The sequence below is a fragment of the Mesocricetus auratus genome, unplaced genomic scaffold (genome assembly GCF_017639785.1).
Source record: "Mesocricetus auratus isolate SY011 unplaced genomic scaffold, BCM_Maur_2.0 Super-Scaffold_100048, whole genome shotgun sequence".
In the NCBI taxonomy this organism is placed as follows: Eukaryota; Metazoa; Chordata; class Mammalia; order Rodentia; family Cricetidae; genus Mesocricetus; species Mesocricetus auratus.
In genome coordinates this window covers 2,105,424-2,118,982 of record NW_024429225.1, presented here as the reverse complement: position 1 = coordinate 2,118,982, position 13,559 = coordinate 2,105,424, and the positions used below count along the sequence as shown (strand labels likewise).

At 44.4% G+C, this 13,559-nt stretch overlaps 1 long non-coding RNA gene across 2 annotated transcripts; it reads right to left on the bottom strand.

Moving 5' to 3' along the window:
• Nucleotides 1–6,389: 6,389 nt before the first annotated feature.
• Nucleotides 6,390–11,261, bottom strand: LOC110339698. Of its 2 annotated transcripts, none has more exons than XR_002381715.1 (5): nucleotides 11,123–11,261; nucleotides 9,818–9,847; nucleotides 9,507–9,643; nucleotides 7,173–7,283; nucleotides 6,390–6,741 (listed from the first exon to the last, which is right to left on the bottom strand). It is a non-coding gene; the product is annotated as an uncharacterized LOC110339698 (long non-coding RNA). The 2 variants fall into 2 exon arrangements; XR_002381714.2 differs by lacking the exon at nucleotides 11,123–11,261 and adding an exon at nucleotides 10,334–10,575.
• Nucleotides 11,262–13,559: the final 2,298 nt, after the last annotated feature.

Below are 13,559 nucleotides of genomic sequence, written 5' to 3'. Positions count from 1 at the left end.
CGTTATTATTTACAGATGACGACGTTTTATTTGCCCTGTGCAACTCCCAAATTTATTCTTTTATCACCTGGCAGTAAATGCCAACAAAAGTAGAATTCTGTCTTCTTTCGGATTTGAGGCTGAGTTTGCATGTAAATTAGAAGATTCAATGAACGTTTGCACTTTTTTGTAAAGAGAGATAGAAGCTGGGAACTGGGGTCAGCCTCAGAAACCCCGTGCAGCCTGCTATCCAAAGGAGACGACTGCATTCAAAACAAGATGGATGTTCAATATTCAAATAGTAAAATGACCACTAACTAATACATGAGGATCAATAAAGTATATAACCTGGGTAAAATCTCCGAGGGGATTAAAAAAAAGAGAGACTGACAACTGTGAAATGCCCTTGTTCTTCTAAGATATTTTTGTTGGGATAGATAGGAGGATCTGGGTTGCTCTGGGCTTTAGTCATTCTCTGTGATGTAATCTGTGGCGTTATCTTGTTATCCCCGCCCTAGAACACATCTCTCCTCAAACTTAGCTAACAATGGATGGCTGTATGCAGCTAACACTTAGCTTCGATGCACACTATCAGACACACAGGCAGATCCTGGGTGGAGGACGTGATGGGTGTTTCCATATCTATTTTTAGTTCAAAAACCTTCCAAAGGCAGAGCTATCATTTAACTTTTTAGAGCTTATTTCTCTTTTTCTCTGAGATAAGTGTAAACATGCCCTTTCCAGCAGTAGTCAGATTCATCTCGGGTTCCCTTGGCTGTGAAAACCGATTCTGCATAGATCATGCTTGACATCGAGTAACTGAGCTCTCAGGAAGGGAGACGTTGAGAGCAAACTGAGGATTTGATAGGAGTCTGTGAGGTTCAGGGCAAGGCTGAGATAGGCCCACATCCCGGCTGTAGACGAGGTGAGGCGCCTGCACCCGAGACACACCGAAAATCCAGAAAAACCTGGGAGGAAGCGGTGTGCTCTCTACTCAACAGTACCTATGGCTCCTGACAGAAGCAAACTCCAGCCTCATCAGGTTGGAGTCCAAGGTGTCAGGGATTAAGATGAATGATATCTACATCATAGTCAAAACTCAACAGTCACTCAAGATCTTAAAGGGAGAGCTAGAGGAAAAAGGAAACAACATTCTCACATGTTTGGACCAAACTACCTGCACTTATCAGAAATAGAACACAAAACAATGTGGCTAGTACGTTTTTGAAAGTGAATGGGCACCGCTTAGATTGGTAAGAGTGTTAGCACACTGTACAGGAAGCCCTCTGGTGCCCAGTGCCACACTAGCCGGAAGAGGTGGTGCATACCTGTAATCCAAGCATCCAGCTGGGAAAGTGATCTGCAGCTATGCAGTGAGTTCATGGCCAGCCTGGGATACATGAGAACTGGTCTTCCAAAAACAACTTTCTTTTTGCTATAAAATAATCCTTTGGTACACCGTGAAATGTGCTGCTCTCGTCAGTTTAATAAAGAGCTAGCTGGACAGTAGCTGGGCAGGAAGAGGGCAGGCGGCAGAGCCAGACGGAGAGGATGCTGGGAAGAAGGGCAGAGTTGCCAGCCAGATGCAGAGAGCAGGATGTGTAGAAGTTGAGGTAGCAAGCCGTGAGCCACGGGGCACAGATACATTTATAAATGGGCCGAGCATTTATAATTAATAATCAATCTCTGTACGGTTGGTTATTTGGGAGCTGACTGGCAGGGCAGAAACTTCCGCCAACAGCATTTCATTAAAATATACCAACCACAAAAGACTTATTACGGTGGCAAGGCAGCATGGCATGGTGGTGCACAGTCTATGGTCCAGCACTTGGGGCGGAGAGATGGGAGGATCAGAAGTTCAAAGTCATCCTTGATGGTATAAGTGAGCTAATGTAGCATTTCCTTTGTGAAATCCTGTCTCAAAAACAGAGACAAGGTATTGCGGGGGTGGAGGTGGGGATGGCTAAAAGCACTGTCTGCTCTTCCAGAGGACCCAGGTTCAATTCCCAGCACCCACATGGCTGCTCACAACCACCTGTAACTCCAGTTCCAGGGGATCTGACGCCCTCTTCCGGTCTCCAAGGGTACCAGGAAGGAAAGTGGTGCATGGGTGTACCTGCAGACAAAACATCCACGCACATAATTAAATAAGCAAACAAAATAGAAGAGAAAGAGAGGACAGAGGTGGAAAAGAACAAATAATGTTTTTATTTTTTCCCCTAAAATTTGCTAGGAAACAGCTTACATCCACTATGCTGCACCCATACTGAAAGCTGAATTCAATGAGTTCTAACAATGTAGAATATTCCCTCAGCCTAGAATGTTACCTCATGTTTGATGACAGATAGTCCCTCCCCCTACCAAAGGGCCTACATGACCATAGATTGGTTATTGTTACTGCAATATGCTTTCCTTTTTCTGAAATTTTCTACCTGTAGAATTTTCTGTAAATGGAGTCATGTATTCTACTTGTTTTTGGGATCTGGCTTCCTTGATGTAGCATAGTGATCTTGAGGTAACCTCACTTCATTAAACATCAGTAGCTTATTTCTGTTTATTACTGAGTAAGAGTCTGCTGTTCGGCTCCCTCAACTTTTGTTTATCCATTCCTTATTTGGTGGGCATTTTTGTGAAGAAAGATGTAATGAGTAGCCACATAGGAGTCTTTATGCGGGGGTATGTCTTCATTAATTTTGGGATTCTGATAGTGGGATTGCTGGTCATAGGTGGATATTTTCTTAACATTTGAGAAAGAACAGACATTTCCCAAGGTGACTTACCATTTTCTATTCTTACCAAAAGTATAGAAGTTTGTTGCCCTACATCCTCTGCAACACTCAATATTGTCAGTCTTAATATTAGCCATTTTAATGAGCATGCCATAAAATCTCATTATGCTTTTACTTTGCATTTCCCTACAATGACTAATATGTTTATTATCTATTCTTATATCTTATTCTATAAATCATTTGTTCAAATCTCTTATCCGTTAACATTTTTTGCTGTTTTAACCTTTGTAAGCATTTAAAAAATCCTGTATACAAATAATTTGCTCTATATACTAGCTTCATTGTGTTTATTTAATGGTATATTTTGAAAAACAAAACTTTAACATTTTGACAAAGTCTGGTAACAAGTTCTATTTAATCACTTGTATTCTTTTTGTAGCTTATGAAAGACATTTATCTATTTTATGCTTGCAAAGATTATTTTCTCTTCAGTTGTGTATAAAGAGTTTCATTTTTTTTTGAGACAGGGTTTCTCTGTATTGTTCTGGAGGCTGTCCTGGAACTCGCTCTGTAGACGAGGCTGGCCTCGTATTTACAGAGATCTGCCTGCCTCTGCCTCCTGAGTGCTGGAATTATAGGCGTGTGCCACCAACGCTCAGTGAGTTTCATGTTTTTTAACCATTTACATTTAGGTTAATTTTATTTTTTGCGATACAAGATAAACATCTCTTTGAGTAGAAAAAATCAACACTTCTAGCAACCTTTGTTGAGAAAAACCTTCCTTTGCTAGTTGGAATTTCCTGTACCTTTGAACATCAACTAACCATACATACATGAGCCCATTTCTGATTCTCTGTCCTATTCTATTGATCTATATACCTGTCTGCCTTTCTTTAATTATGTTTTATAATTTTGTAAGTAGACAGTGGTAGCAACAACTGTCAATTTTTTTCTTTAAAAATTACTTTTTTGTTTGTTTTGAGACAAGACATACATGACTGTACTGGAACTCACTATGTAGACCGGGCTGGCCTTGAACTCACAAAGATCCACCTGCCTGCCTTTGCCTTGTAAGTACAGGAATTAAAGGTGTCACTCATCATGCCAGGATAATAGGTTGTTTTTATTATTATTTTAATTTCACTTGAATTTTTAAAAACTTGTGTGTGTTTTTATGTATGGGCACCATGTGTGTAAGGTGCCAGAGGAGGTCAGAAGAGGGCGTCAGAAACCCTGGAGCTGAAATTCAGGTGTCCTGGGTTGCCTGATGGGAGTGTGAGAAATGAGCTTGGATACTCAGCAAGTGCTCTTAACTGCTGATCCGTCTTTCCTGCACCTAGGAATTTTTTATGAACTTTAAGATCACCTTCCCAATTTCTCCAAAATGCACTGGGATTTATAGGCTTTGAGCCTATAAATTAATTTGAGGGAAATTTACACTCTAATATTTAGTTTATCTCTTCATTTTTTTATGGCTTTAAATAGTCTCTTGGAAATGTTCTGCAGTTCTTGGTATAAAAGTCTATACAACTTTTGATGACTTTTTTCATAAATAACTTACATTTTTAGACTCTATTTTAAAGAGAATTGCTTTTTTAAATGTCGTTTTTACTGTTGCTTGTGGCCAGCATATATAAACATGAATTGATTTGGTTGTATCTAATGATCTTACTAAATGTATTTACAGGCTTTTTATTTAATAGTTATGTTTCAGAGCCCTTAGGATTTCTCCAGCAAATGAGGAATTTGATTTTTCCTGTCTGAAGTTTCTGACTTGTATTTGTCTTACCTCATTGTGATAGCTCAAATCGGCGCAATGATGGGAAATGGAAGTGGCAGCAGCTGCCCAGGCTCTCAGTCCTGAGGGCAGTCAATCAAGTGCTTGCTGGTAAGAGTGCCTGCGTGTGCTCACAGCCAGAAGTAGCCAGCATGAAGGCTCTTTCTTCAGGTTGACTGAGTCGTCAGCAAGTTGTGATGTTTCAAAATCACAAACTGATATCCAATCATTTCAAAAGTTTATTACTACACAGAGAGTGTTATATTTTTTTCTCCTTTGTTGTAGTACTCTGCTGATTGTGTTTATGTGATTGGCTTTATGTATTTAAACTATCTTATACTTCTGTGACAAACTTTACTTGGTTATAATGTATTAAGGTCATGATTTTAAAAATTATATTGAGTACCATTTACTAATATTTTGTTTTAAAAATTTGGCTATATGCTTTTGAGAGGCATTGATTTTGCTTGTTTGTTTGTTGTTTTTGCTTTCTGAGACAGGGTTTCTCTGGGTGGCCCTGGCTGTCCTGGAACTTGCTGTGTAGACCAGGCTGGCTTTAAACTCAGAGATCTGCCTGCCCTTGTCTCCCTAGTGCTGGGACTAAAGGCGTGCATCGCCACTGCCTGGCAACACTGATGTTTAATATGCCCTATAAAACCATGCTTTTGTTGGTCTGGGATAGTAGAGATAGCATAGATTGCATAGCTATGTGTACATCTGTCTATTAACTTTCCATATTTACCATGAACCTCACGAGTGCTTAAGTTAGTTATTAAAATGTAAAAGGTGAGGTTCCTCTTTTATTTTTACATTTATTTTTCACGTTGTGCATGCATGTGTATTGTGTCTCAGCTTGCATACAGAAGCCAGAGGGTAACTTTTGAGGAGTTGTTTCTCTTCTTGTACCATGTAGATCCCAAGGATGGAACTCAGGCTGTTAGGGTTGATAGCAAGTGCCCCCTCTGTGGAGTCATCTTGCTGACTCAGGTGCCTCTTAAAGAAATGGTTCATAAGAGGGCAGGTCACTGTTAAGAGGGCGTGTCATAGGACTCTACTCATTTTTTAAAAGGATTTATTTATTTGTGTGTGTGTGTGTGTGTGTGTGTGTGTGTGTGTGTGTGTGCGCGCGCGCGCGCGTGCTCGCGCCTATGAGTTTATGTGTACCGTATGCAATGCAGTACCAGAGGAGGCCGGAAGATGGCAGTGGATCCCCTGGAAGTAGAGTTGCAGGCAGTTGTTAGCCACCCAGTGTGGGTGCTGGGAACTAAACCTGGGTCCTCTGCAAGAACACTGAGAGCCATGTCTCCCTCTTCGTGCTGACAGAGACCGGTCCCCGAGTGTCCGCCCACCATTCTTTTTTTTTTTTCTTTTGGTTTTACGAGACAGGGGTTTCTCTGTATTGTTTTGGAGGCTGTCGGTCTAGCCCGGCCTCAAACTCACAGAGATCTGCCTGCCTCTGCCTCCCGAGTGTCCGCCCACCATTCTTAGTTCCTCGCTACACTTCATAGCGCCCATCACTCCTCCCAGCACACTATTGTCTGCTTGTTGATCTGCTTATGGTTTCTCTACTTGATAGGAAAGGTTTTCTTGCTGTGTTTTTCTCCCCTTCAGCCCCCGGTGTCCTTGGGAACAAACCCAGGTCCTTGCACAGGATAAACAAGTTCTCTGCGGCTCAGCGACATCCCACACCCACCCCTTTCTTAACTGGTGGCCTCTCTTTAGGATGGATTCTGATAGATTTCTTCAATTACGTAAGATGCTGAGAAAGGCTTTCAGAAGGAAACCCAGGACTGTCTTTCCAACTCCAGTGAGACCAGGAAAGAGTGTGAACTCCAGAGGCAGGCTGCTGAGAGTTCAAAAATTCTCCAGTGTTTACTGCGCAATTAGGAAAACTGGACTTATGGTTTTGCTCAAGATATTTTTTTAATCTGTAAAATAGGATAGAAACAGCAGTCACCTTCATGTGCTGTATAAGAACTAGGTAATAGCTTTGTATAGTGACTCATGACTCATGACAGTAATCTTAGCATTTAGAAAGCTGAGGCAGGAGGATTCTTGAGTTTGAGGTCAGTCTGGACTGCATAGGGAATTTTAGACTAGACTTGGTTTGGAAGGAAGGTCCACCTCCTTCCTTCCTCAGTCCTAATGAGCTCTTGGTGTTCTTGGAGGAATGTCCCTCTTGAGAGCACGGTGCTTTCCCAGCATCCTCTGTGACTTGTTCCATGTCTGTGTACAGGATAAAGCTAGAATTGATATCTGGGAAATATTAGGAAACGTTTGTTTACAAAGGGAGAATTATGCATCACATTTAGTTGTCTTGTATCCTGTCTGGGTCCTCGGAATGAGACATGGGCTACCTTTCAAACCAGGTACGCTTTTGCCAGTGGCATCCGGTCCTATCCATTTGCACTGAATGGCTAGCCAGGGTGGAGATTTGCATTATAATTTCATAACTGATATGATGCTCCTTTAGAGCTGCCTCTGAGTGGCTTAATGAAGAGTTATTTCAGTCCAGATGGCCTGGAGCAATAAAATCTGAATTCTTTTCCAAGTCAGCTCATGGAAAACATCTAACACAGTGGGGGACTGTCTGTACAGGACTACAGTGGACCCAGCTGTCCGGCTGTCTCTCTCAAAGGGAATCCTCCTCCCAAGAGAACCCCTGTGGACTTGGAGTTGCATACAACCTGCTCCACCTCCTTCCTTCCTCAGTCCTAATGAGCTCTTGGTGTTCTTGGAGGAACGTCCCTCTTGAGAGCACGGTGCTTTCCCAGCATCCTCTGTGACTTGTTCCATGTCTGTGTACAGGATAAAGCATTAACATGGGTCTTAGTTAGGTTTCTGCTGCTGTGACAAACACCATGACCAAAATTAGCTTGGGGGGGAATGGGCTATCTCAGCCTACATGTCCCAGGTCACACTCCACTGCTGGGAGAAGTTAGAGCGGGAACTCAAGGCAGAGACTGAAGCAGAAGCCACCGGGAAAGCTATCTGTTGTTGGCTTGCTCCCCATAGCTTCCTCAGGCTGCTTTCTTATACAGCTAAGACAACAAGCCCAGGGATGACTCCATGACAGAGGGCTGGGCCCTCCTACTTCAGCCATTAACCAAGAAAATGCCATACAGACTTGCCTACAGGCCATCTAATGGATTGTCCTTCCCAGGTAAGTCTAACTTGTGTCAAGTTGATGAAAAACAATCCAAGATATCACCCTAGCAACAACAACAAAAATTGACCTCTGTTTGTTCTACACTTTCTTTCTTTTTTTTTTTTTAACTTACATGGGCTGTAGTAACTTTAGACTTCCTTCCTTTAGTTATCAAGTCCCTTATTGCTGAGTAGAAAGTGCTCTTCCTCAGTGGAGGAATATATCAGTAAGTCTGTTTGGAGTAAAGCTAGTAAGAATAATATGTGCTCCAGCAAAAACAAAAGCAATGTCGTCCTCACTTTCCACAGTCCCCTTCATCCAGTCCCCTGGGTACAACCAGGGACTGAAGAGCAAAGGTACAACCAGCAAGATAATCTTACCTCTGCCTCTACTGTTTTGTTTCTTTTTTGTTGTTTGTTTGTTTGTTTGCTAATATTAGTAGAGAAAATGCCCAGCCATGATTAATTAAAAACTTAAAACCACTGTAATCACCTGCGGAAAACCTACTGCTAGTGTGCTGTATGATGAGGAAGCGAATGCCATCTTTTGAGATGGACAACATTGGACAGGTGCTTGCTCTCACCGTTTTTTAAATAGATTTATTCAATCATTCATCTAATTATCTATCTGTCTGTCTGTCTATCTACCTATCTATCTCTTTTCAAGATGGGGTTTCTCTATAGCTTTTGAGCCTGTCCTGGAACTCGCTCTAGGCCAGCCTGGCCTTGAACTCACAGAGATCCACCTGTCTCTGCCTCCTAGGTGCTGGCATTAAAGGTGTGTGCCACCCACCACCATCCAGCCAACAGATTTGCTTTTAAAATTATGCATCTGTGTGTCTCTGTGTGGGTATGTGCACGTGGGTGTCAGCAGCTGCAGAGTACGTTAGAGCTAGAGTTATAGACTATTGTGTGTAGATGGAAGTTTCTGTTCTGCCTGGTCCTGCAGCTGTTTAGTCCCAAGTAAACACACAGAGGCTTATATTAATTATAAACTGTTTGGCCGATGGCTCAGGCTTCTTATTAGCTAGCTCTCTCTTAATTATTAGCCCATTTCTATTAATCTAAGTATTTCCACGTGGTCTTGCCTTACCAGAGAATGCCTGGAGTCCTATCATCTTGGTAGCTACGTGGCATCTCCCTCAGAACTCTTCGTCCTGTCTTCCCGAATTCTCCTAGTGTAGTAGCCTCGCCCATACTTCCTGCCTGGCTACTGGCCAGTTAGCATTTATTCATCACCCAGTAAGAGAAACATATATTCACAGCATACAGGTCATCCCCCATCAATTGCGAGTCAACCAACCGAGGTACTGGGAAGTGAACACAGGTCCCCAACAGGAGCGCTGTGACAAACCATTTGTCTAGTGCCTCATTCCTTCTTTCTAACCATTCTAAGAGCATAGCCATTAACCATTCTAAGAGCATAGCCATTAACCTTTCTAAGAGCATAGCCATGTAAGTATGAGGACCCCAGTCCGCATCTCTAGCACCACATAGAATCTGAGGGTGGTGGTGCATATCTGGGGAGGGAGACAGGAGAATTCTGGGGGCTTGCTGGCCAGCCAGTCTAGTTGAATATGTTGACTCCAGGTTCAATGAGCAGTTCTGTTCCGCGAAATAGGGTGAAGGGGTTGGAGAGATGGCCCCATGATTAAGAGTGTTTACTGCTGTCGCAGAGGACCTAGTTTTGATTCTCAGCACCCACATGGCTACTCACAAGAGCTTAGAACCCCAGTTTCAGGGTATGTGGCACTTTCTTCTGGTCTCCATAGGCTCCTGCACACATCTAGTGCCTATAAATTCATGCAGGCCCACATATATATGCATGTGAATAACAAGTAAATAATTAAAAGGGCTTAGCCAAAGGCTCTCACCTCCACACTTGACAACCTGAGTTCAATCCCTCGAGTCCACATAGTGGAAGGAAAGTCGATTTGCGCAACTTGTACTCTGACCTCCACACGTGTAGCATAACACATGCTTGTCCACATACAGGTTCATATACATACACCTGCAAAAAAATACATAAATGTAAAAGCATGTTTTCCTTTTAAATGGTGGAGACCTACTGAGAAAGATATCTAACATTGACCTTTGGCCTTCACACACGTATGCACACATGTGCACACACACACACACACACACACACATACCCCCCCCCCACACACACATGCAAGATGCTTACCTAACTTGTGTGAGCCCCCAGGTTCCATCCCTAGTACAAAAACAAAACAAAACAAAAATAAACAAACAAAATCAAAGAAACAAAAACATCTAAAAAATGGCCCCCAAGAAGCTCTGAATCTGGGGCAGGGTGGGGCTGGGCCTTTAAGAGTAATAATTGTGAGTTTTATGAAGCCTATGTCTTATTTAAAAGGATAATCATTCTTGTGCTATATTCCCAAATGTACTACTTTGTATATTCCCCAAATGCTACTTTCTAATGAATAAAGAAATAGTCTTTTAAGATGAGGGAACTGCTTGAATGCTGCTCTGTAATAACCTTTCCCCCCCTTTTTGATTCAGGGTGTCATGTACTCTGAGCTGGCCTGTGTCATACTGTGTAGCAGAGAGAATGGTCTTGAATTCCTAATCCTCTCCCCCCCCCCACCTCCCCACTGTTGGGATTACAGGCAAATGCCACCATCCCTGTCCCTCTCCCTCCAGGACTGCTTGCTGCTCATGCTGGCCTCTTACTCACTTTAGCAGAGGTGACCTTGAACTCCTGATTCCCCTTTCTCCATCTCCCAAGCTCCAAGATACCGGCACGTATGCTGGCCTTACTCTTGAGCTCCCTTCATTAGGGAGTGTCCGGGGCTCGTTAGAGCTTAGTCAGAGGTGCCTTTGTAAGGACATGTCTCCTTTACTTTTTAGTCGTCAGAGATCAGACAGACAGACGCCAGGAAAGAGAGTAGTTCTACTCCTCTGCTTTTCTTAAGATGGGTGTGCAGGGAGGAAACTTGCAGTGCATTGAAGCACATTACTGTCTGTCTTTACACTTCTTTATTTGTGTGTGGTAGCCTGTGCTCTGCAGCTCCAGGAAAGCCCACAGGCAGTAAGGGGTTGGGAATGGAGGGGGGGGGCGTGGGGAGAGGCAGTGCAGCTGAAGACAATAACCGCTGCTGTCAAGAGCAGAGTTTCAGAGCCAGGAGCCTCCAAATCCACCGATAACTCACTCTGTACTTGCTACACTACAGGGTCAGCTGCGTTCCATTCTACAGATGGAGGAATTAAGACCTCGAGAGATCTAACCTGGCCGTCAGGAAGAGCTGGGTCATGTACCCCTTGGCTGGATGGGCTCCACGCTTCTTTAACCTTTGCTACTGCTGCCTTGACAGAGGCCCATATAGTGTGTATGTATATGTGTGTATGTGTGAGCACGTGTGAGTATGTGTGTGTGTGTGCACGTGCGCACATTTGAACTTCTGCATTGTACCCTGCAGACAGAAGACTCAGTCCTTCCCTGAAGCCTCTCACCCCAATGTTGTACCTCTGAGGATTGTGGGATTAAAGCTGGAGTTAGAGGGGCACTTCTTTCTCTGAGGACAGCATTAAGGGCATCGGACCTTCAGGGTTTTAGGAACGAGAGTTTGCAGACACAGCCTAGAGACAGAGCAGTTTTAGAAACGAGTTTGGTGGGGAAGCCCTGTGTATATGTCAATAAAGCACTGTTGGCCAATAGGGAAGCAAGATAAGTGGGACTAGGAGTCCAGGAGGACTCTGGGTAGGAGAAACACAGGGAGTCACTATGTAGCCCGCCAGAGAAGTAAGAAGCCTGGAAACTTTTCTCCGGTAAGAGAAATACTTAGATTAACAATTATGGGATAAATACTTAAGTCAGAGCTAACCAGTAAGAAACAAGCAAGGCCAACAGCTTCATAATTAATGCAGCGTCTTGTGTGTTATTTGGGGACTACAATGTGGCAGAGCCCAGGCGACTGGTAGGGAAAAACCAAAGCAGCTAGCAAGGAAAAGGCTTCTCTCTACACGAGTTTAGTTGTGACCGGTGTGGAGTAGGAGAGAGAAGGGCCTGTGTACCCGCACACCAGAGAGGGAAGGGCCCATGTACCTACACACCAGAGAGGGAAGGGCTGTGTACCCGCACACCAGAGAGAGAAGGGTCTGTGTACCCGCACACCAGAGAGAGAAGGGTCTGTGTACCTGCACACCAGAGAGAGAAGGGTCTGTGTACCCGCACACCAGAGAGAGAAGGGCCCGTGTACCTGCACACCAGAGAGGGAAGGGCCCGTGTACCTGCACACCAGAGAGGGAAGGGCACCCAGAGCCTATGTACCTGCACACCAGAGAGAGAAGGGCCCGTGTACCTGCACACCAGAGAGGGAAGGGCCCGTGTACCTGCACACCAGAGAGGGAAGGGCACCCAGGGCCTATGTACCTGCACACCAGAGAGAGAAGGGCCCGTGTACCTGCACACCAGAGAGAGAGAAGGGCCTGTGTACCTGCACACCAGAGAGGGAAGGGCCTGTGTACCCACACACCAGAGAGAGAAGGGCCCGTGTACCCGCATACCAGAGAGAGAAGGGCCTGTGTACCTGCACACCGCTCGCATTCATGTTAGCACTTTTGTTTTCACTTTAGTATTTTAGTGTTGGTCCCCTACAGACCTCTATGCATCTCTCATCTTTTCGTGGCTTATTACTTATTACTATTACTCTTTTCTTTTCCCTTTTTAACTTGGTACCCTTTTAAATCCACCCTTACAACCTCCAAGGGCGATCTCTCGGGGTCCCCTTTCTTTCCTGACTTTGGTGTAGGGCAAAGGCCTGGAGATTTAATCCTTCAATTTTACTGACTGCTAGTATTTGAGGTAACTGTTTTCATTTCCTTTCTTTCCTAAGTCTCCCCTTTCTTTCCTGGGTGTCTCCTTTTCTTTTCTGATCTTTCCAAGTTTCTCTAAATCTTGGTGGAAATTCCACTTGTGGCATCCGTGCCACGGGAAACGAAAGACAAGGTGTCTGGCTGTCTGTGCTGAGAGAATGCATCTGCCGCCTCTATTGCCAGGAGAATGCGTGCGTGCGTGCGTGCGTGCGTGCGTGCGTGCGTGCGTGCGTGCGTGTGTGTGTGTGTGTGTGTGCTGTAAAGAGTGAGCAGCCTCATATACAGAATTACGGCACAGTGGAGAAACCCCAGGTGTAAGAGCTCGTGTTTTCCTCTTGCTAGATTTTGATGTCAGGTGGGTAAGCCAGGACTAGAGAGCAGGATGCACCTGTGGCTATCAGCTGACAAGCAATGCACAGAGGCCTGTGGGGGCTGGGGCCCAACATTTTAGTTTTTTTAAAATGAGGTTTGTAGAGAGAAGCCTTTTCCTTGTCTGCTGCTTTGGTTTTTCCCCACCAGCCGCCTGGGTTCTGCCACGTTGCAGTCCCCAAATGAACACACAGGATGCTGTATTAATTATGAAGCTTTTGGCTGTTTGCTTGTTTCTTACTGGCTATCTCTGACTTAAATATTTAACCCATCTAAGTATTTCTCTTACAGGACGGACATCTTACTTATCTGGCGGGCTACATCTTGACTCCCCGTGTTTCTCCTACCCAGAGTCCTCCTGGACTCCTAGTCCACCTATCTTGCTTCCCTATTGGCCAACAGTGCTTTATTGACGTATACACAGGACTTCCCCATCAAGGCTTCACTTCCATCTTCCTGGCACAGTGTCCTGAGTGCTGGGCTTACAGGCACGAACCCCATACCCCCTTTATAGTAAGTACTGAATAAAAGTAGGACAACTTGGGGTGGGCAGATGGCTCAGTGGTCAATGCACTTGCTGTATAAATGTGAGGAACTGAATTCAGATAGCCTAGATCTCTGCAAATTCTGGGTGGGAATGACATCACTCCTGTCCCCCTAGCACTTGGAAGGCTGATCCCCAAAGCAACCTAGCTAGTCAGACTAGCTGAAAGAGGGAG